This window comes from Rhea pennata, chromosome 1, assembly GCF_028389875.1.
Source record: "Rhea pennata isolate bPtePen1 chromosome 1, bPtePen1.pri, whole genome shotgun sequence".
NCBI classification, from domain to species: domain Eukaryota; kingdom Metazoa; phylum Chordata; class Aves; order Rheiformes; family Rheidae; genus Rhea; species Rhea pennata.
Genome location: NC_084663.1, coordinates 184,874,393 through 184,896,663, shown reverse-complemented (window position 1 = coordinate 184,896,663; position 22,271 = coordinate 184,874,393). Strand labels below are relative to the sequence as shown.

Genomic DNA, 22,271 nt, shown 5'->3' with positions numbered 1-22,271 from the left:
AAGCTCAGGAAGTGTGGGTTAGACGGGAAGACAGTGAAGTGGATTGAGAACTGGCTGAAAGGCAGAGCTCAGAGGGTCGTCATCAGTGGCGTGGAGTCTAGTTGGAGGCCTGTGGCTAGTGGCATCCCCCAGGGCTCAGTACTGGGTCCCATCCTGTTCTACTTCTTCATTAGTGACCTGGATGAGGGGGCAGAGTGCCCCTTCAGCAACTTTGCTGATGATCCCAAGCTGGGAGGAGTGGCTGATACACCTGAGGGCTGTGCTGCCCTTCAGAGAGACCTGGACAGGCTGGAGAGTTGGGTGGAGAGGAACCTCCTGAGGTTCAACAAGGACAAGTGCAGGGTCCTGCACCTAGGGAGGAATAACCCTAGGCACCAGTACAAGCTGGGGGCTGACCTTGTGGAGAGCAGCTCTGCCGGAGGAGGACCTGGGAGTGCTGGTGGATGACAAATTGACCATGAGCCAGCAATGTGCCCTTGTGGCCAGGAAGGCCAATGGTCTCCTGAGGTGCATTAGGAAGAGTGTTGGCAGCAGGTGGAGGGAGGTGATCCTGCCCCTCTCTTCAGCCCTGGTGAGGCCTCATTGCTAGTACTGTGTCCAGTTCTGGGTTCCCCAGTGCAAGAGAGACATGGAGCTACTGGAGAGAGTCCAGCTTAGGGCTACGAGGATGATCAGAGGGCTGGAGCACCTGTCCTATGAGGAACGGCTGCAAGAGCTGGGCCTCTTCAGCCTGAGGAAGAGAAGACTGAGGGTGGATCTTATCAATGTGTGCAAGTACCTGAAGGGAGGGTGTCAAGGGGACAGGGCCAAACTCTTTTCAGTTGCCCCGTGTGACAGGACAAGAGGCAATGGGCAGAAATTGAAGCACAGGAAGTTCCGCCTGAGCGTGAGGGGGAATTTCTTCGCTGTGAGAGTGACGGAGCACTGGCACAGGTTGCCCAGAGAGGTTGTGGAGTCTCCTTGTCTGGAGATCTTCAAGGCCTGCCTGGATGATTATTACCTAGGAATAAACGCAGATGATGAAACACAAGTGTTTGCACACTGAGTCCTGCAGGTACTTCCCTTTTATGTTTACAGAGATTGTCCACTTCCCTCACCTCACTCTATGCTCTTGATTCTGTATGTTTTAAACATAGTGAGATTCTTCCCGTAAGGCAATAGGATATCCAACAATCATTTCATCATAGCAAATATAGCTGTCTTCTTCCACCACGAATGCTGGAGGGTTAGATATATTTTACTTCCAGAGAGCAGCTAGAAAGCTAACATGCATGGGAAAATCAGTTAGAAGTATAAGTTAACACTTAGATAAGAAAGGAAGGTGCAGATACAGAATAGGGACAAGTAGTTAGAGAGCAGTACACAGAAAAGGATTTAATCTGATGCTCAGTCATGCAGCAGTTGACACTGTTGGGAAAACAAACCAAAACACTCAACATGCTATTGGCATGTATAAAAATATAAGACATGTTAAATAATCTTTCTGTTGTGTTTGCCACAGGCAGTCTCAGGTGGAGCACCAGGTCCAGTTCCAGGTGCTGCATTTCAGGAGGTGTGGAGACCAGCTGGAAGGGTTGCAGAGAGGAATTAGAAGAATGAGGAGAGAGCCACAAAATATGATTGGTGAGGGAAGGAGACTTGTTTATTTCAAAGAAGAGAAGACTGAAGGTAACCATCTTCAAGCATATGAAATGTAGTCACACAAAGGAAAGGAATAATCTGTTCCCCACAACTTAATTAGACATTAGAACAGACTTCCTAATGATATGGACAGTGAACTGCTAGAAGAGACTGACTGGGATGCTTCTAGAGCCTTTGGAATCACAGGTTTTGAAAACAGTCAAGGCAGCTTTTTTTCAGGAGTGGCAGATTGGATGATCCTGCCCTAGCATAGGGAAAGACTCTCAAGGACTTTTTTTTTTCCTGTAATTCAGTGACATTTCCTGCTCTGGCTTCTAGCACGTGTCATGAAGGCATAAAATGCCAATATTGTCTCATAGTTTCTAACTTAGTAATGGACTCTGCTGGGCAAAAGTTCAAGGAAAAAGGAAAGTGTAAGCAGAAATAACAGTAAATGCTATGCCCTAGGCTTTTTGTTAATAAGTATTTTTGAACATCTTATTTGGGCATTTGCATTGGCAAAGTCTTAATAATATCCTAGTTCTGTGGCTATGGAATGAGCATGGTGAATGAACATTGCTTGTAATGTTTAGAGGTGAAATGTAGGTAGTATTTAGGTGAAAGAACTAAGAATAGTTCTGGGCTTTCAGTGGAAGGTGGAGTCATACAGCATGAGTTCCCAGCAAGGCAATTCTAGCAAATGCAAACCTGTAATCCAGACAAAATTTTCTTAAAGTGTTGCAATCTTCCAACAGGTCCTTAGGAAACTGATTTCCCTTCATTTCTGAGGCTCTCTACAGAGATAATAATTTCTGTGTGTCAGAGGAAAGCAAAGGCTGGTTTGCTTCCACAAAGGAATGTGAGCCAAGACCGGAGCACCACACCAAGGCAGGTGCGAGCAGTGACATACCTGACAAGGAGCCAAGATGTGGTCAGGATCAGGGCCAGAAAAAAGGGTCAGAGTCAGATACAGCCCACTGATCACCCAGTAAGTCTGTAGTGATGAGCAAGGTCCAAGGCCAAGCCAAGCTGGCAGCTCCAAGTCAGTGCCAGACACGTGGAGGTCTGAAGCCAGGCATACATGTAGCCACTGCACAGCTGAGATGTAGCACAGGTCGGGGCCAGCAGTACAGCCTCAGCTTAAAACAGTTCCCAAGGACAAGGAGGGGCAGGCCCTCCAGTTTTCTTCAAAACACCTCCTATCAGTTAAGAGGCTGATCTTGGATGCAGCCTACTAAACTCCTTAACTTAGCCAGCAAAACTCCTAGAAGGGAGATGTGCTTTGGGCTCTAACACTATATATGTCACAGTGTTGGATTTCAGAGGTTATTTGAATGAGCAAATGAAAAGCTGTTAGAGATTCTTAAATAGGAAGGCACTGCAGAAGACTTATTCACAATACTTTCCAGCAGCAACAGACAATCTGAAAAGCAGGCCATTGACCTCTGACTGTTTGTCAAATAAAGATCAGTCACAATTGCTTCACAGAACCTTTCGTCCAACATGGCACTGTGGCTAAACGAGTAGCATCTGGAAGAAACAATGCCAGTTTGAATGCTAACAGATAACAGAAAAAAAACAGAGAAAAGCAAACATGTTTCTATGCCCTACTAAAAGCCAGGTAGTACATAATACATGACACTGATCTAACCTTTCCCACAATTGAATACAATGTTGAATGAAGGACAGAGAAGTCAGTATTGCTCCATAAAGCAGTCATATGGTACCTGTTGTGTTTTCTATCACTTCAAGTATACCTCAAATTCCTTACTTGGCAGTACTCAACACTCTGGGATAATAGGAAGCATCTGCTGGGTGAAATACACATTTGTGCTTGACAGTCCTGTGAAAGCAGCATTGCAGTTGGAGTAATTTTGCAATAGCAGAAATGCTACTTATACAAGACAATGACAGTCAGGTGACCTCAAACAATGTCCTTCATAATGCAGGATTTAAGCTGATCAAAACAAACAAATAAAAAAAAAAAACAGTAGGAAATTTTCAAACTTTCAGTGCTGTTACTTTTTAAACTTAAAGCATACGAAAGAGTCTCACTATTCTCTTATTTCCAACTTTTGGTAATTTTGTCAGAGTATTTATAGCATATTTTGTATTAAATCATTACCAAAATGATCTAGCTTTTCTTCTGTTTACCACAGCTTGGCTTAGGTAAACCCGGTTTTCCTATCAGTGCTTGAATATTGTTTCCTTCTTTTTAAATTTAGAAATGTACTTTACAAAATAATGTAAAATGCCACATTTAAGCAGTAGCAGGATCTTCTGGAAATAAAAAGGTTTTGAAAAGGTACAACACTTTTTAGAGAAATATTTTATTGCTTCACAAGCATACTGATTCACAGCATGAAGACACCAGTGTCCCAAAACTAACACTTTTTAGCCAAGATAAGCTGATTGTCATTAACCTTGCTGGAGAGCAGGAGAAAACAGCTGTAGGATTTTGTCCTTACAGTAGTCATTTGTCATCAAAAGTGCATCTAGGACAAAACTTACAGGATCTCTAGTGTGCACTGGGATTCCTTGCTGATGTCAGACTCTTGCAGGGCAGCATCCACAGGTAGGACTCACATCTGCACTTGCAGCTCTAGAGCCTGCTGTGGTGTGGAAGTGGTGGTCTTTCAGGGGCCAAAGGGGTGTAGACTGCAGCACTAGGTGGCATCTGTGGAAACAGGAGAGCTAATGTGCAGTCAGACATTTCCCTCCATTCCCCATAGCTGTCCTTCTCTGCAAGGTGTCCAGTGGATGCCAGCTTTCACATTCACTTGTGGCTTAGGTGACAGCATCAGTTTGTTGTGAAGTGTCTCACAGCTACAATGAGAGTATTCTGCAACATGGCAGCACTGATGTAACTGTTCATTGCCAAAAAGAAAGATAGATCTTTCCCTTCCTACATCTGTTCCCAGACATGGTTCTGGTCCTTTGCTCATACCAGTGATAGCTCTTCTCTAACTAGGAAGCAGATTCAAGTCACTAAGTTTGCAGAATATACCCATCAAAAACGTAGGCCTTTACCATCTGAGTGAACTGAATTGGCGTTACACTGGCACCAGAGCCAATGTAACAGAAGCAGCAGAGGGGTGTGACCTGGAGTGGGTTCACCCTTTTTGGAAGCATAAAACTATTAGATTGTCTCAACACCTCATGGGACATAGCCGCATTTTGCTATGCCTGGCATAGCAAAAACACTTGGATGTTGCAGTGTGCATACTGTATTTACAGCTATGTCCTGATATCTCTGACCTCCCAATAGGCTTGCAGCATAGACAGGAGGCTGCATTCACTGCTAGACTTCACACACTGCCCTAACAACCTTTTCCAGTCTTTTTCAAGGTGAGAACAGAGGTGGCAAACCAGGCAGAGCCACTGTGCAGCCCAAATCTAACCTGTAGACTTTTGGCTGGACCAAATGTAAAAGATTTTCTAAAAGCTTGAGATGGACTTCTTCAGTACAGCTGAAAACACAGTTAAGAGACTGACTAATCCATGCAGCAGATGGATTGGCCTTGCTTAAGATCTAAATCCATGGGGAATCCAGTCCTGTATGATCAAAGAAGCAGCCTATAAATTTCACTACTTTTCATTTCAAATGCAAAGCCAGGAAGAAGACAGGGTGAAGAGAGACAAAAAGTCAGCTGAGAGAGATGTAGACAAACAAGAGAAGACAATGCAAATGAAGGCTGAGACAAAAGTCACAAGAACAGACATATATAAATTGTGTTTGGTCTTAGACTGGCTGAAATTAAAAGAGGGTTTTCACAAGTGAAAAGAATAAGCGTTCTTTTGAAAACAGATGGGCTGTTGGGTCTGTAATACTTGTGACATGAGTATTAGGGCATTTAGGTGGCCTGTTGTAGAGGAAAGCACTACTGGGGAGAGCTACCTCACTTGCCACTTCCATGCAGTCAAAATGCTGCATGGAAAAGTGGTTGGAGGCTGAGCTGAAATTCTTGGAAGAAGTCTTGAGTACCTGGGAAGGTGGCAGCATCATGCTTTCACAGCTTAGGACGCCCAGGGTGGCCATCCATCAGCCCCACTTGGAGAGCAGACCTTTGCAGTAGGTTATATGTTTCCCAGATGGAGTTAAATTTGGGGAAGAGGGGTGTAATACCTGTAAATTTTATGGAAAACTAGCCCAGCTCTTGCAGTTCTCATACATCCTGATTTTGTGTGGTTCCCGAAGACCTTCTAGATCCACTGTTTTTATTATTTTTATGTCTTAAATTACAGCACACAGTCCCTATCCAGAAAAGCTTCTGTAATACACATATTATATGTGTATGAAAATTTGGTATACAGGCTACAAAACATTTTTCATCTACTTCTCAGTAATACGTAGGCAACAGCACTTTTGTGGATGTGGATTTTCACTGCAGACTTCATAGTAACTCTGAATTTCAGAGTTTATAAAGAAGATGGAGCTACTGGAGAGAGTCCAGTGTAGGGCTACGAAGATGATCAGAGGGCTGGAGCACCTGCCCTATGAGGAACGGCTGCGAGAGCTGGGCCTCTTCAGCCTGGGGAGGAGAAGACTGAGGGGGGATCTTATCAATGTGTACAAGTACCTGAAGGGAGGGTGTCAAGGGGACAGGGACAAACTCTTTTCAGTTGCCCCATGTGACAGGACAAGAGGCAATGGGCAGAAATCGAAGCACAGGAAGTTCCGCCTGAGCGTGAGGGGGAATTTCTTCGCTGTGAGAGCGACGGAGCACTGGCACAGGTTGCCCAGAGAGGTTGTGGAGTCTCCTTGTCTGGAGATCTTCAAGGCCCACCTGGATGCAACCCTGTCTACCATGCTCTAAGTGACCTTGCTTAGCAGGGGGGTTGGACTAGATGATCTCCAGAGGTCCCTTCCAACCTTACTGATTCTATGATTCTATGCTGTGTATTTCTAATGCCCTGGATCGTGGAAGCAGTTCTAGAAGCAAGGGAACCCTAGAAGATAGCCTTTAGTCAGTATGTGTATAGTATTTGAAAGAAGTGAAGAGGTGCATTAGCAAAGACAGCAGTGAGGTGTACAATATAGATGACTGATTTTACTCTCTATATACTATCTGCAGATAGCACATAGACTTAAATGGTAAGCAAAAGTCACGGCAGGGCGTAGACTGCAGCTCAAACTGATTTATCTGAATAGAGTTTATCCAATTAGCTCAGCAAGTCTCTAATCAGCAAAGAAGATCTTAGTTTAACCACTGCCTGCATCACTACAGAAAGATACAGCTCCCGAGCTGAGCTGCCGTCTCATCCAACCATGCTAACACATAGTTATGTGTCAGCTAAATGCTAACATCCCTAACTTCAGAGGATATCAAGTGACAGATTAGTTGTATATGAAAAGCATTATAAGCTTATCCAGACATTTGCACTGGATACCTGCCCAGAATGGTTCTAAGAATTTACCTAAGCCACTGTGGCCTCTGCAGCACTTCTGCATTGTGCTGTGATCCCGTACAAAAAGTGATACAAGACAGAACTGCAACAGTAGTTATACCTCCAAGCTTCCCTTGCATGTTGCAAGAAGACAGCATTAGGAACTGAATACTCAGCATGCTGTCACAAGTGTAGCACGTCTCTTAACAGCATAAATCAGAATCAAGATTCTTATGATCAAAGCTATTCTGTGCTTCTGTGCCATAGATTTTTATTTTGCTGTTTTGCATTAGAAACAATGGGACAATTTTTATAAATAACATTCTTGGTCAAAATTGTTTTACCCAGAACGTTCAACTGAACAGCCTCTACTACTTAAATTGTCTAAATCCTCTCCAAAACATATCAGTTCTCTGGAAAACAATTGATTTGACAGGCCACAACATTTTTTCTCCTGTCTGATTGTCTTTCTCCCAAGGGTTTTAACAACCCTGGAGCACATATAACAGGTTTGGAGGCATTTGTCATTTGCTGACCAGTGGCAATGGTCAGCAAAATGGTCAGCAGTCTCATGTTCATTCAGAATATACTTCTTCTCTCCTTTCCCCATTTTATTTACTTCAATTGCACTGAAACAACTGACAATGTAAATGTTAACGAATGCTAGGCTTATTAAATGGACCTAGTTTTGCCTCCAAGCTTTAGCTGATCTCTTAAACCATGTGGGGAGTGTACCATGAGATTGTTTGGAAAGCCAGAGTTTTGTTTAATTTGGAGGGCAGGGGCGGAAGGTTAATTATCACTTTGTAAAGTTTCCAGGACATAAGTTTTTAGTGGAGAAAATATGAAAAAACTCATGTCTTGAATGAAAAATCAATGTCAAAATAATGCCCTCCCCTGATTTTTGTCAGGACACTAACAACTATTCCTGCCAAACCGAGGGTCTAACCTCGTATCTTCAAAGGGGGTGAACATTATGACTAGAAACCATAATGTTAAAATGCTTCACATGCAGAGCAAAAGATTGAGCTGAATTTATAGAGCAGCTGATCCTTCCTACAGTACATTAAGCCTAGAGACACGGTGTTAACACAAAGTATTGCACTCTAAAATTAGAAATGTAGTTCAAGTTTTGCTCTGAGCTCATGTAGGCTTTATTCAGTCGATTCTAGTTGACCGTGGCCACTGAGGCGAGGAGTCAAAGACAGCTGGACATAGCAGTAACTGCTTTGCAGTTTTGATGACAGACACTGGCAGGTTTCATTAGAACTAATGCATTGGGCCATCTTAGTTCCAGTGTGTTTCCATTTTAAAACATTCTCAAGTATCTACTGAAATGTTTGCCATTATTGAAAACCAGATATTCACATACAGATACTCTCCACCCCACTCCAAACCTTACTTCATACTTGAAGAGGTGCTTCCAAACATGAACTTTGAAAGATTCAGGCTTCAGAGGGCATCTGTGGGATAGGTAAAAGTACATAATAAATCTCCCTTCTCAGAATTGGATCTCATCTCTCTCTCCCCATGTTTTGAGCTCAAGTTTGAACGTCTGAACTTTTCCCAGAGTAGCACATGACAGACCAACTTTGTTCCACATTCCAAAGCTGGCTTCCAGAGACCTCTCCTGACTAGAGATGGGAGCCAGCTCAAACAGCATGACCTTACTGAGGGTTACTCTCTGCTGGTATATTAAAAAGAAAGCCTTTTGCTTTCTGCTTAACACCTCTATAATTACATTAATGGCTTCAGGTGCAAGTTATTGCAAGCAATATAAAGAGAAAAAAAAAATACAACCCCTACAAAATAACAGTGTGATCACAAAAATATGAAAAAGAATGCAAATTAAATCTATTTTTTAATGTTTGTAGAGAATGCACAAGGGCCTATAGCAAATATATCATGATTTTCAGTAATACAGTGTTGTATTTTACATCAGCTGTGCAGGAACCCTAAATACTTTGAAACATAAACCTTGTCTATGGAATACAAACTTACTGTGCCTTAACACATTCCAGACATTCAGCTCAAATGCTCTTTGTGGCAGAGCAAGCATTGAAAAACAAGCAGGAGAAGACAGAAAATTGTACCCCAAATTTTGCAAGTCTTCATTAGTTAGGTTGATTTCTTCCTATTTTACTCCATTAACATAAGAATTAAGTCAAAATAAAGCCCTGATGTCACTTACTAGAGCATGCAAAATAAAAAATTGCATTGTAAACCTCATCTTTCAAGCTGCATGATTAAATAACAGCTACAGTCAATATTACTTCTATATCATTCATTAGACAAAAGCAACACAGATATTCTCCATTCCTTACCTCTCAGATTTCTACTCTACATTTGTATTAAAAGCTTAAAGTAAGCCGATCACCAGTATATTCTCTGTGAATTATAAATATAAGTCCATGTATGTAATACATGCAGTCTGCAGCTTTCATTTTTTTTCATGTAACAAAATTACATATAAGCTAACATCAGTTAACATTGTGTGTGCATTAATATATTTTTTTTTAATTCTGTGAGCTAGACCATGGATAACAATATTGTTGAAGTATTGTGGGAACAGCATAGAACTCTGCCTCTCTCCTCTTTTTACCGCCTCGTAAATCCATGGCTATTCCTAGTTGCAGTTTCTTAAGTTAGTATGACCTCTATATTGATGGCATAACAGAGCAAATTAAGAACTTCAAAATTCAGCAAGAAGAACAAAAGAAATCATATTACATAACCTTTCCATGCTAAACATCTATTTTTACAAATACTGTTATATGTGCTCAAAGAATGGGTCAGTCTGCTTACAGCAGGTAAGTAAAACGTAGGCATGGGTGTTAAACAGAGGTGCAAGTATCCAAGCTGCTCGTCTTTACTTATTCAGGTTAGAGTCTGGCTGCAGTAAAGTCCCAGAAAAAATGTGGTTCTATCTGACAGGACTGAAACTGCACTGACAGTGAAAAGAGGCTGGAGCAGTGCCTGCTGTTTGTTCACATCTGTACAACTGGGCTCAGGGGAGGGGGAGTACAATTCTTACATGCTGTGTAGTACATAGCCCGCTTCCTCAATGCTTTAGAAAGGTCTTATCCCATATACTGCACGTCACTGCTCTTAGTAATGTGTCCTCCCAGTACTTTTGTGTGGTCACACTTACTGCCTATAGACCCAATTTATGAATAAAGGGACTGAAAACAAAATATTGAAGCTCAAGTTGAGTGTGAAGATTAAGACCTGAACATCACAAGATGCTTCTGCTACATCTCAGAATCGGGAATAAATTACCTAGATTCTTAAATACAGATTTATAAACTCAGTACTGAATATTACAGAAAGCAACATTGCTCCAGTAGGGCTGGGACATGGGACTTCCAGGTTGTCAATGCAAAACTCAGCACTTTTTCGTACTCCTCTTTCAGTGTTAACATTCTGAAACATGGCATGCAGGGCCAAATGCCACGCTCTGAAAACAAACCTTACAACTCTGAGAAAATCAAACTCTTGTATTGGCATCACTGACATTTTTTATCATGGTAGTATCTCAGGCTCTCATTATCCTTGTTGAATAACCTCAATCTTTCTTCTCTATATCTTTGTTTCCCAACTGTGGAAAAATGTATTAATTATTTATCACAATTATATTAAATCAAAATAGAAGCGATGAATGAAGAAGCATATGTGGTCAGTATAGCTACCAACTGTAACGGCTATTTGCGGAATGGAGAATATCAGCAGGAATCAAGGAAATGATGAACAGTAATTTCTATGGCCCTTAATTTTAAGTGGGCCACAACAACCGGAAAGCCTTTGTGTCTGGGCTTTTCATGTGAAAGCCTCAAAAATTAATTGCATTTAAAAATCACTGCCTTTGAGCATCTGTCTGTCTACGTGAAACTCCAGTTAGTACAGACACCTTGTACCCGCAAGGCTGTTTCTCTAGAAAAACTGACCCTCAGGGAAATAGCTTCCCTGTAAGCCAGGACTGTATGCAAAAAACTGAAATGAGGCCTTTGGTGTTTAGTTGCAGAAGGACTGTTCAATGAAGCAACAGAGAATCTTTTCTTTCTCCAGCACTAGTCTTACATGAACCATGCAAGTGCAGGCTTTGGATAAAAGCCAAGTCCTTAAATAGCACTGACTGCCAGCAGAGAAAACTAAAGGAGTAGATACTAAACTCAGAGCAACAGAAGAAAGAAAAACTGTCTGCATTTTCCTGGCATTTCTCTTAAGTGGCTCACCTTCTTCCATTTGCTCTACCGCAGAAGAGTCTTTCACGAGTTTGAAAGCAGAGGCCAATTTCTGTTCTGCTCTCCAGGGGCCAAACATCACTCCAGGTAGCACTGGCACACCAAACTCCCTCCCGGCTCTCATCGTGTGTCTACAACACCCACTGTAACAAAAAACAACTCCTTAAATTCTCTCCCAGATGTTAAGCACAAAACCATTGATGAATGATGAGGAAATGCACCAAAAGACAAACAGAATAATTTACATACATTTGATGCTCAGCATACTGCATCTGTTGCATGGTTTTCATATTCATGCTATTCTCAGTAGAGAATCATTTGCTTTGTGTTATAAGAGCATATGCCCCCAAGCCTTTCTTTTCTCCATGTTCTCTTGCTCCTGTATATATTCATTATTTCAATGGGGTTTCTTCCTGCCCTCCCATCCCCACAGAATAGTAATGATTTGTTCTATCAACCCTCACAGTAGGTGGATAAACATTACTAGGCTCATTTCATGCATGGGGAATCTGAAACAGAAGGGTTATACGCTGACTGCAGTCACAGGGAAGATTGGCTGTAAATGCCAGTTTTGGCACACAGGAATTTCTTTGTTGCCTCCCAGGTGCATGCTGTGTTCCCGTCAACACTTGTTGAGCTCTTTAAAATTGAAGGACAGTATAACCTTTCAGGAAAAAAAAATAACAAAAGATATCAGCCGCCATGTACAGCATCACGACAATGATTTTCATTTACAGTAGAAAAATATGCTCAATTTTGGGTGTGTGATATGCTTTGCTTGCTTACAGGCATCTAAAGGTTTGCAAGTGGAATTGTGTGTGTATGTGTGGATGTCCCTGACTGGAATTTTGCTGTCATCTAATGCCTGATGAGCTACAGGTAGAGGAATATAGGACTAGAATGTACAACTCAGAAATAACACAGATAGAGGGGCCTGTGGCTGCCCAAAAAGTCTGTGAAGGGTGATGTGATTTCTTGGCATGGCTCATACAAAGCAGCCTGACCTTGCTATAAAGCATCTCTATAATCCTTCGCTTACCCAGGGATATCCAATGCTGCCTTGAGTGGGCACTTGGTCAGCAAGGAAGCCGATGGCAGCAAACATACCTGATACATGTAAGGGCTTGCTTGCTCTTTCAAATGTCAAAACCAGGTCAGAACTATGAGACAGCAAAATTAGGCCGGGAAAAATCCTCAGGGCAGCAGCTAATGAGATTAGCATAGCTGGGAGCTGGTGAGGCAGAACAGGCAGAGAGGTCCTCCCTCACCTCAGTAGAGCACCACAGCTTTCCAAGGGTTATTTCAGGACAACAGCCAGAGATTTCTCTGCCACCTCACAGCCTTCTTACTCCCTCTGCCTTCTCAGAAATTCAGATTCCTCCCTGACTCTGCACTTGATTGATAAACTAGTAAAGAGGATTCCAGGATACAGGAGAATGCTTCAAAATCCATTACGCCTCAAGTCCTACAGATCTCTGAAGAAGGAGGTATATTTTGTCAGGCTCATGTGCGACCCCTATACTACAGGAGCTGCTCTTTGCTGCTTATTTTGTAGTAGTAGCATCTGCTTGGGTTCTTGTAGACCATAATTCAGTAGTGTCTGTAGGGTCCATGCCCTATTGTGCAGGGAACAGCCATACTGGACCAGACCAAATGCTCACCTAATTCAGTCTCCTGCTTCACACAATGCTCTACAGTGAATGCATAAAGGCGCTGGGGGGGGGGGGGGGGGATTAGGGCAGCATTTAGGAATATTTCACTACTGTATTCTCTGACCTCCAGCAGTCCTTGGCTGAAAGGCTTTTTCCTGAACCGTAAGTGTTTAATAGCCCTTTCTGCATTTTTTCTATGATTCTTTATAATTGCTATTACAATCATCTAAACTTTTGGCATCGTTCCACAGCATAACTGCACACATTGTGTGAAAAGGAACCTCCTTTTGTTTGTTCTGAATCTGTCACCTCATAATTTTTTGATGTTTCCATAATTCCTGTATGCTGACAGGCAGTGAAGTAGAACAAGGCAAGCTGAGGGATAAGAATCTAAGCATGAGACAGAAACCATGGAAATCTACTTTACCATAGGTTATGATCTAGCTTATATCTACAGCACTCACAGGGGGATGGGAGCACCTAGGCTTCAGCCCCTGTTCCAGTAAATATTTGTTCTGCAGAGGATGTGGGGAATCTCCATCGTCAGGGGTTTGAAGAACAAGGTAGACAAATATCTCCCCAGAGCGGTGCATGCCTAACTAATCCTCATAAGGCATGAAGACTGGCTGATTGACCTCTCAAGGTCTTTTCTAACTCTAATATTTATATCTCTAAGTTTTTCAGCCCTTTCACCAAATAAAAAAAAAAGCTTCTTTTCTCTGAGCACTTCAGTGAGAAACAATTTGCAAAGAGCTTCTCCTACAATCCTTCCCCATTTCAAAATGCATCCTACAATAACATTGTACCGTTCTAAAACAATATAAAACAAAGCAATCCAAAATCACTCAGAAACTGGGTGATATATCTTAACCCTCAGAAACATCCTTTGTCACTCAGGTCCATTTTTAATTTTCACAGAATCCTTTCTAGAAAATAATAAATAATATCTGATTTGGAATCTGGCCTTGAAAAGAACAGGTTTGTATTGGTGACTGGCAAGTATTATGAACTTCAGTCACCAGACTGCAGCTTAGGAAGCTGTTTTCCAAAATGATATCTCTTAGTCCTGTTGCTACTTCCTCCACAATATTTTAAATGATGTTTCGCACAGCTGGGAGACCAAAAACTTGATCCATCTATTCACTTATAATGATACCTTTATTCCTGATATTCGCCTGGAGTGTCTCCAGCAAGGTTTGCTTTATAAGCAAAGCTGAGGGGATTCTTTATTTACTGCCTGCATCTGTTGGCAAACCCACTACCATAATTTTACGAATGACTCTGTCACATGCCATGTGCTCCAGAGATTATCTTTTCTATTGACAAAACCTCCTAGAGCTCACATCTTGTAATGACAAGCTAGAAAGCATGCAGCAATGGATTAAAACCGCAGGACTCAATTTCAGACTTCAAAACTCTTGTGAAGCAAATGCCATTCTGAAAAAATGACAGCCTAGTGAGTTTAACATGGCAGGATTAGCCACTTTAATGGTTAAAAACTCAGTAGATGCAAGCTGTTCACATGGGAATGCTAATTATCTGAGGAGAACGGTTTTTTTGTGCAGCCTTGGACTGGCCAGGAGCCCAGAAAGGTTGTATCAGTTACCAGTGTATGATCAAACTTTCCTTGCACTGGTTCTGGGGCATTTCAGGTAACACAGGAATGACACCAGTGGAAAAAGCTCTGGCCTGCTACCAGTGGCAGCTTGAGCAGCACCCTGGCTGCCATCCACCAGCTCCCGTCTCACCACCTAGCAGGGTATCGCCATGTATCACAGGCACCTACATAAGCAGGAAGTGATGTGTCTGGAGGGCAAACACAGAAATCTAGTGGGAAAAAAAATCTTTTTTGAGTCCTCTCCATGGGGTTCCTCAGCCCAGCGTTTTCAGGCAGAAAAGTAGGCAGGGGTTTTATTTGGCCTTAGAAGAAAGCTACTCACATTTAGAGGAGTTTCTGTAGATAGCAGCCTAACCTTGGCTCAGGCTGCAGGAAAAACAGCAGAGGTGTGAGGCAAAGCACGAGCAGCCTCGCTAGACCTCTTCCCTTCATGCTTGGGAGCCAGATTTACGCTCCGGCCCTTCCCCAGCCTGAGTGTCGCTGCAGCAATGCCTGTGCCTGTCCCTGTACCTTGCTGATCCCAACCCTGACTGGTTGACTGAACTTCTCGGCTTGACCTCGGACCAGCCTTGTCACTGTGGGCCTGTGTGGCGGTCACTGGGCTCTCGGCTGACCCTGGCCACCGTTCCTGGACTTCTGCTCACCTTGCGTGGAGACCTTGTTGGTGAGGACGCTACCCTGCCTGCCTCACTGTCACCTTCGGCTCCTGGCTGCCCTTCCCCTGCAGAGCAGCCCGTGTTGCTCCCTGCCATGTGGGATTCAATTCACTTAATATCTATACAATATCTATAGTTTCAAAAAGTGCATTGAGCTCATTTTACAGACATTACTGCCAAAACCAGGTCCTGTTGCCCCAAATTCTCTCCTTCTGCCCATCTCCTGCCACATATTCTTGCTATTTACTTTGTGCTATCTCTGGCATTCACTGGATCCCTCTGTGAGCTGATTCAGCTCAGTAACTCTGCAGGAAGCTAACACAGGGAGTGAGGGGAAAGGATCTATTCCTGTTGGATTAGTGAGCTACACTGGCTCATGGAAGGGTGTGCAGGGTGCCTGGGCAGCCCATTTATTTCCAGTGACTGCAAAGGAATCTAATGATGAGTCATCTCTACTGTGGATATTAAATAGGATGAATTCCACCCTCCTTTTTTTAAAAGCAATTGAACCAGTCAGGCATGTATTGCTTTTGGTGTCATGGATGAATTCATAGCTCTTGCACTGTGCTGTAAGAGCAACCAGAGCGACTCAGGGACACGGATTAAGCATAGGCAGTCTGATCACTGCAAGCACACGTCGTTAAACCACTACTTGTCTTTGCCTTAGGTTTCGCATGGAAGGAGCCCTTTCTGCAGTGCATCTTTAATTTGACTCAAGGGACTGTATAACGCTGTATTCAAATAGGAGTAAAAATAGAGGATTGTACAGGATTAAAACTTTGGGCACTGCAGAACCTGACTACTTCCCTCTGTGTGCACATCTGAATTCCATATACATGCGTTCTGCCACACAGGACAGTGAACACATTCTGCCCTGATAATGGCCCTTTTCCAAACACTCTTGTCATTCCAGTTAGGAATAAGAGGATATTATTTTTATCTTAATTGCACATCCAATTTAGACAGGTGTAAATGACAGGACATGGTCCAACTAAGAATCACTGGTCAAGTAGAATAGGGCTGGAATATAGAGACAGTCCATCGCAGGGCAGGATCAAATGTCACTGCACCTTCAGGCAGCATCCTTGTTTTACAGTTCTTATCTTAGCAATTTCAGTCCTGTTTTTCCTGAAAAGCAATAGTTGCAGTGCTGGCCAGTGTGAGACCCTCACATATCCCCACTGGCAGGTTCTAGGTAAGCTAACTAGTGCATTTAATATCACAGATAAAAATAGGGTTTTTTGCTATGCAGTGTCTGTTTGAAGAAGTGCAGCCAGCTGTCCTCAGAGAAGTAAAAGCAGTGGGTGTAAAACAACAGAAGCAGCAGAGGATTTTCAGGAATCCAGCCACAACAGGAAGAATTATAAATGCTGTAAACACCTCAAGGAGTCAAATTCATAGCCTGGTTCTCTGGCATCAGCTCCCGTTGACCAGTGAGGGAGCACAACAGGCCAGGATAGCCAGGGCCAGGGTCAGCCCCAAGACCAGGGCATCAGGCATCTCCGTGGGGACAGGAACAGGCCAAGGCCAGAAGGGGCCAAGGCCAGGCCAGGAAGTCAGCCCATGGATCAGGGTCTGGATTGGGCCTGGTGAGGGTAACTAGGGTCAAACATAGCCCCATGATGACCAAACGTGTCTGTGGTGATGGGATCAGGATGAGGCTGCACCAGACAGCTGGCTTGCTGGTGGGGGTCCAGATCAGTGGGGCCTGTGGCCGGAGAGGGGCACTGCAGTGACTCTGCTGGAATTTTAAAAAGGCACTATTAGGGGCCACCAAATCCAGCAGCCTGGTAGCGGTGGTGCTGCTACAGCTCTGTGCACCTATGTCTAACCAGCAGAGGGGCTGAGCACGCATTCCCCATAGGCACACACACATCTACAACACATAGATACATAAACACACGGCTAGTCACACAGAGTGACATAGATATACTCAGCACTCACATAAACACAAACAGCACCAACAGCCTCACCCTGTTCCCCGCTCTGGCTGATCATGATGAAGGTCTGTTAATGGGAAATACATACATATGTACAATGTGGATCCCTTCAGCAGGTGGCCTTAGACAAGCAGTCTATCCAGCAACTGGCTCTTGGATCCCAGGTCTCCCCAGCTGCTGGTACCTGAGCTCATGAGCCCCTGTGTCCCCACTCCAGTTGCTGGCACTCAGACCTCCTTGCACACATCAACGCACACACAGACACATGCCCTGAGCATCCCTCCAGACATGCAGCGGCCCTGGATTCTCATGCTCCCCACTTGCCTCCTGTACAGAAACACACATACAAACAGGTCTCTCAAGCAGTTGGCCTGGACCCTCTAGTCCTTCTGGTAGCCAGCTTCTCCAGCTGTCTCACAGACACACAAACATGTCTGGCTCCCCAGACATTTAGCCTATTTGCTGGCTAGTCCAGCTTGATATTTGCTGGTGATCACAGCTGATGTATGCACCCTCACTTGCCCCAGTCGCTGGCACCCCAGACACACAGCCCCTGTGGCCTGTGGTCTGACTCCAGCTGCTGGCACTTAGGCCTCCACACACACTCCGGCAAACATGAAAGAGCCCCTCGCTCGGGAGAATAGCTAGAAAGGGAGTTTGATGAAAAGACAGGACCAGCTGCACTGACCTGGCACGGGGCCTGGCCAGACAAACGTACTGACTAGCAACCTTTTTACACATGACCAGCTCCTTTTATCCCTTTATCCTTTTATTTTTCCATGCTTGTTCCTCACCAAACCACCTTGACTTCTCCCTTTCCCCAAAACATCCCATAGTAAGTCTGGTGCAGTCCCCAAATGCTCTTTGCTTGCATCCCACAGCAAGTCCCACACCTGTGGGCAGTAACTCCCTCAGTGGGCAGGGTTGTCCAAAGAGCCTCTCCCATTGACTCATGGTAACAGGGGTCCCCCCACCCGGCCCCTGGCGCTGACACTCTCCTGGGACAGCCCTGGGAAGAGGCAGGTGGAGGTCTCCAGCGATGGGCCTGGGAGCAGCTAGCTAAGGACATTATTTGTTTTGTCTTCCTGGTATTGTTCCTCTGCGCTCCTTTGTAGGTAGGGAGGAAAGCTTATCATGTAATTTAGAGGCACATCTACAACACAGCTTGGGCAGGGACTGGGTGATAAGACCTGAGCCGAAGGGGGGCCTACCAGCAGGGTAGGAGGGGAGTCCCTAGTGAGGCTGGTCAAAACCATTAAGGCCCTGAAAACAGCCTCCCCTCCCAGCAAGGTGTGTCCTCATACCTTACAGGGGCCTGGGCTGAAAAGGGACTTGCTGTAGAGGGACTGAATTGCTGTTGGCTCTCATGGGGCTACTTCAGGGAACACAGAGACAGTGCAGGGACAGGGAACTGGGAGAGAGACATGGCTGGAGGGATTTGTATCCAGGTGAGGTTGGGGGAGGGGAGGGTCTGGTAGCCCCAGGCAGGCAGGGGAAGAGGCTGGGCAGGCTTGGGGGTAAGGGGAGGATGCTCAAGCTGTCCTTGGGGAATCCTGAAAGCCAGGTAGCCTTGGGGGGAATAAGCCTAGCTGCCCTCAGGGAGCCCCAGAGACTGGGTGGGCTTGTGGGGGGCAGGTGTGAGGCAAGGCCTGGCAGGGCCCCACTGTAACTCCACTGTGTATGAGGGGCAGCTGGCCAAAGACCATGCCTTGCCTTCTCCCATGGATCAGGGAGCAGCAGAGAGGCTGATCTGGTGCAAACTGGAAGCCAGTTGCAAAGCAAGGCATGAGAGCTCATAACGATCAGCTGACCTAAAAAGGTGCTGTGAAGTCCCAGCTCCTGGGGAGCTGAGAACACCCTGTTACTGCTGACCCAAGTCTAACACAACCAACCAGTGGAACGCTGCCTCTCCCTTGCATCCAAAGAATGTCATCAAGTACTTTAATTACTATGTGACTTTCAAAGTCTCCTTGAAGGTTAGGGGGAGACACTGCTCCTGTGCCTTACCTCACTGTCCAGCCTTGTTTCTCTTCCTGCTTCCTCATATCTCAGCCATTTCCTGGACCTGACAGGAGACTCACCTGTAGGCAGGATCTCCCCCTTTCTCATGCAGTTCAATGAGAGTTGCAATGATGGGCAGAAAATACACTGTTTACTTAGTGAAAGAATGGCAAACTACCAGCTGTCATCCACCATTTTAATGCAAGGCACAAATAATTAGTTGAGAACATGAGATACTTGTATTTGATGGAACTGAACACTGCAATAATCCATGACTAGCTGAGATGCATCTTCTTGAGAAAGGTTTCTTGTGAAAATGTGAATTCTAGGCTCATGCCTAGAAAATCCTGCTGGAACGATATAAAAACCTCCATCTAGAAAAACACAAGACTCCCATCAGTCCATGGAGATTCACAAATCTGCAAGGATGAAGTGTGCTTTCAAGAAAACCTGTCACAACATTTAAATGTCAGCTGGCATCTAAAATGTCCTCTGCTGCAGAGGAACCACTGTGTTGGAATGTATTAACTCTGGCTCAATTCAAGAGATGCTTGAAGGGGCTGCCTGCACAAAAAGCAGTTGCATTTTTCTTCAAATTATGCTCTTTTCTGGGAAAAAAAAATTAAAGCATTTTCTAATCTAGTCCATCACAAGGTAATCAGTACATGCCATACAGCTTATTTGTTAATACAGCATCACAGGGAAGTCTCAGCAACAGTATCTCAGAGAAGTGCTTCTTGCAAAGCCTGCACCAATTAAAATATATCCAAGATTAGTCCTGGGATTTATTCAGGGTTGTCTGAGTTTAAATGAGCTTTAAAAGCAGCTCAGTTAAAGGGATGCAAAAACTTCTCATGTCAACATTCTTAATTTCATTTAAAGCTTTTTAAATTTGTTATTGATTTAGCTTAACTCCAAATCAAATTATTGTTTCAACAGGAGCCTTGACCTATTTAACTAACATATTTTAAAACAGTATCTCCCATTTTGCAGCTGCAATTGTGAATACAGAAAAAACCAAAAGGCAAAGCAACTTAAAGGGCCATCCATCTTACCAGTAGTGGCTAAGGGTTTCTGCCCTGATTCCAGTGAATGGAGACAAATAATGAATTTTTAAGAAGTTTCAATATTACCAGAAATATTATTTTTTCTAGAACAACCTCTTCAAAATAAAACCAAATGAAGAAAATCTATAAACAGGATGTTTTCAGCTGCATATTACACTACAGAGAATGAGCTAAATGTTCCCCTGCCACTCAACCCACTGCTAAAGATGTAAATTCCTCTTTCCCCATGGTTGCAAGGTTTGTAAGAAGACAGAATATCCTTTATTAGGCCAGCTGATACTGGGGAAAAAACAACAGATATGCATTTGGGCAGAAGGAACTTCTTCAAGTCTGAAATAGCAGCAACAGTCTTAAAAGTGAAACCTCTTAGAGAACTATGTTAACAAATACAACTAGATTATGTAACCAGCTAGACAGTCTGAGAAAAAGAAGGTCATTGGTATCTATGGAGCAAAGGAGGGGGTAGCCAGGGAGGAGGAGATAAAACACTAGCTCCTCTGGCATACACAGAGAAAGCAATGAGTAATTTACTGCCTGTGGAGGGGTGAGGGACAGGGAACTGTATCCTATGTCCCACTATCACTATCAGCTCCATGATTTTTAGCATTCATTATGCATTTTACGTCCCACAACATCTTTTGAAGGTATTTTATTAATCCTTTCCAAGAATCAGGGTTCAAGGAAGGACTATATTTAATCCTAACTGTAACAAGTTGTTCAAGTTGTTGCAGAAAAATATGTGGGGAAGGAAAAAAAAGCCACCTAGGATATTATTTTCTTTACTATCCTTCTGCTTTCATCTCAGCTCCTGATTGCTGGGCCTCTCCCTAATCACTGGAAAAATAAGAGAAACATACCTGATTTTCTTTCCAGCTCCAATCAATCCTTCAGCAGGCATAGGAATGGTGCCTCTGAGCTATACCCTGCTCATTTTGTCTGAAGAGCAATAAAGGAGGAGTCTTGCAGCTTCTTAATTCTTTGTCCATTAAAAGATACAGTTTGCTTGGGGAAGGCACAAGTCTCAGCAAGATGAATACACATAATGCCCATAACTACAAGGTATCAGGAGCTATTGTGTGTCCTAGCGCATCGGGAGAGGGGGAGCACAGCCAGCATTGTAATACTCATTACACATGATGGAGATCATGGTGAGATACTCTGCAGGTGAGAAGGCAACAGCTGGGAACGGGTCAGGACAGCCTGATACACGCATTATCAAGCTGTTAATAGTGTGAACACAGCTGATGACACGGTGGCATGAAAACACCCCTGGCTGCTGTGGGAGACACAGACCAGCACTTCCTAAAAATGTCTGGGAAAGGCTCAAAGCATTTCTCCTTGAACGGCACACTCGGGTCATGGGTATGAATGAGATTCACGCCACAGATCAATGAAAGATCAGCAAGAAGAAAAAGACTACTGCTGCTGCACAGATCTGCAAGTCAAAGCACGCAGAACCCTACTACACTGATAAACCACCTTCACCTCGCTATGCCCAGTTTTAGACATTTTGTCCTGAACTTCAGCACCTTTAAGTGCTGAAGCTGTATTTTGCAGTGTTTATGTTGGTAGCTTACAAATTTATGCAAAAGAAATGATGCAGTCTGACAATTTGCTGGGTTCCTTAGAGGACTGGTTGCAATTTCCCCTCTCTCCCCAGCACACAGATACAAGAACTATCCTTTAGGGATGGTTCTACTTACACGTGCAGGAAAGTGACTTACGCTAGCAGCAAACTTCCCATGTGCCAAAAGGTGCTGGCTACTTAAGTGACTCTAATTGTAGGGCTGGCACTTAAAATAAGCTGGCTGCTCTGAAAGGGAATTTCTTTGTTCTCCAGCTGCCTCTGCGTGACAGCACTTGGAGGGGCGAGTGCAGAGAGTCTTCTTCAGTGCCAGGATGGAACTGACACTCCCCGGCGCCCTTCCCGCCTCCGAGCCGGCAAGCCGTGCGCACCCCTCTCCTCCACGCCGCAAGGCGCCCGGCTACCGCCGGCGGCAGCCCGGGAGGCTCCGTTCACCGCCCCGCCCAACGGCCGCGCCCAACGGCCGCCCCCAACGGCCGCCGCCGCCGCGCGGGGGCGCTGCC

The 22,271-nt window shown here is 44.3% G+C and overlaps 1 long non-coding RNA gene across 1 annotated transcript; it reads right to left on the bottom strand.

Annotated features, from left to right (window-relative positions):
- Window positions 1–3,960: 3,960 nt before the first annotated feature.
- Window positions 3,961–21,365, bottom strand: LOC134140769 (uncharacterized). The gene is made up of 4 exons (XR_009958495.1): window positions 21,041–21,365; window positions 11,241–11,392; window positions 8,411–8,471; window positions 3,961–4,297 (listed from the first exon to the last, which is right to left on the bottom strand). It is a non-coding gene; the product is annotated as an uncharacterized LOC134140769 (long non-coding RNA).
- Window positions 21,366–22,271: the final 906 nt, after the last annotated feature.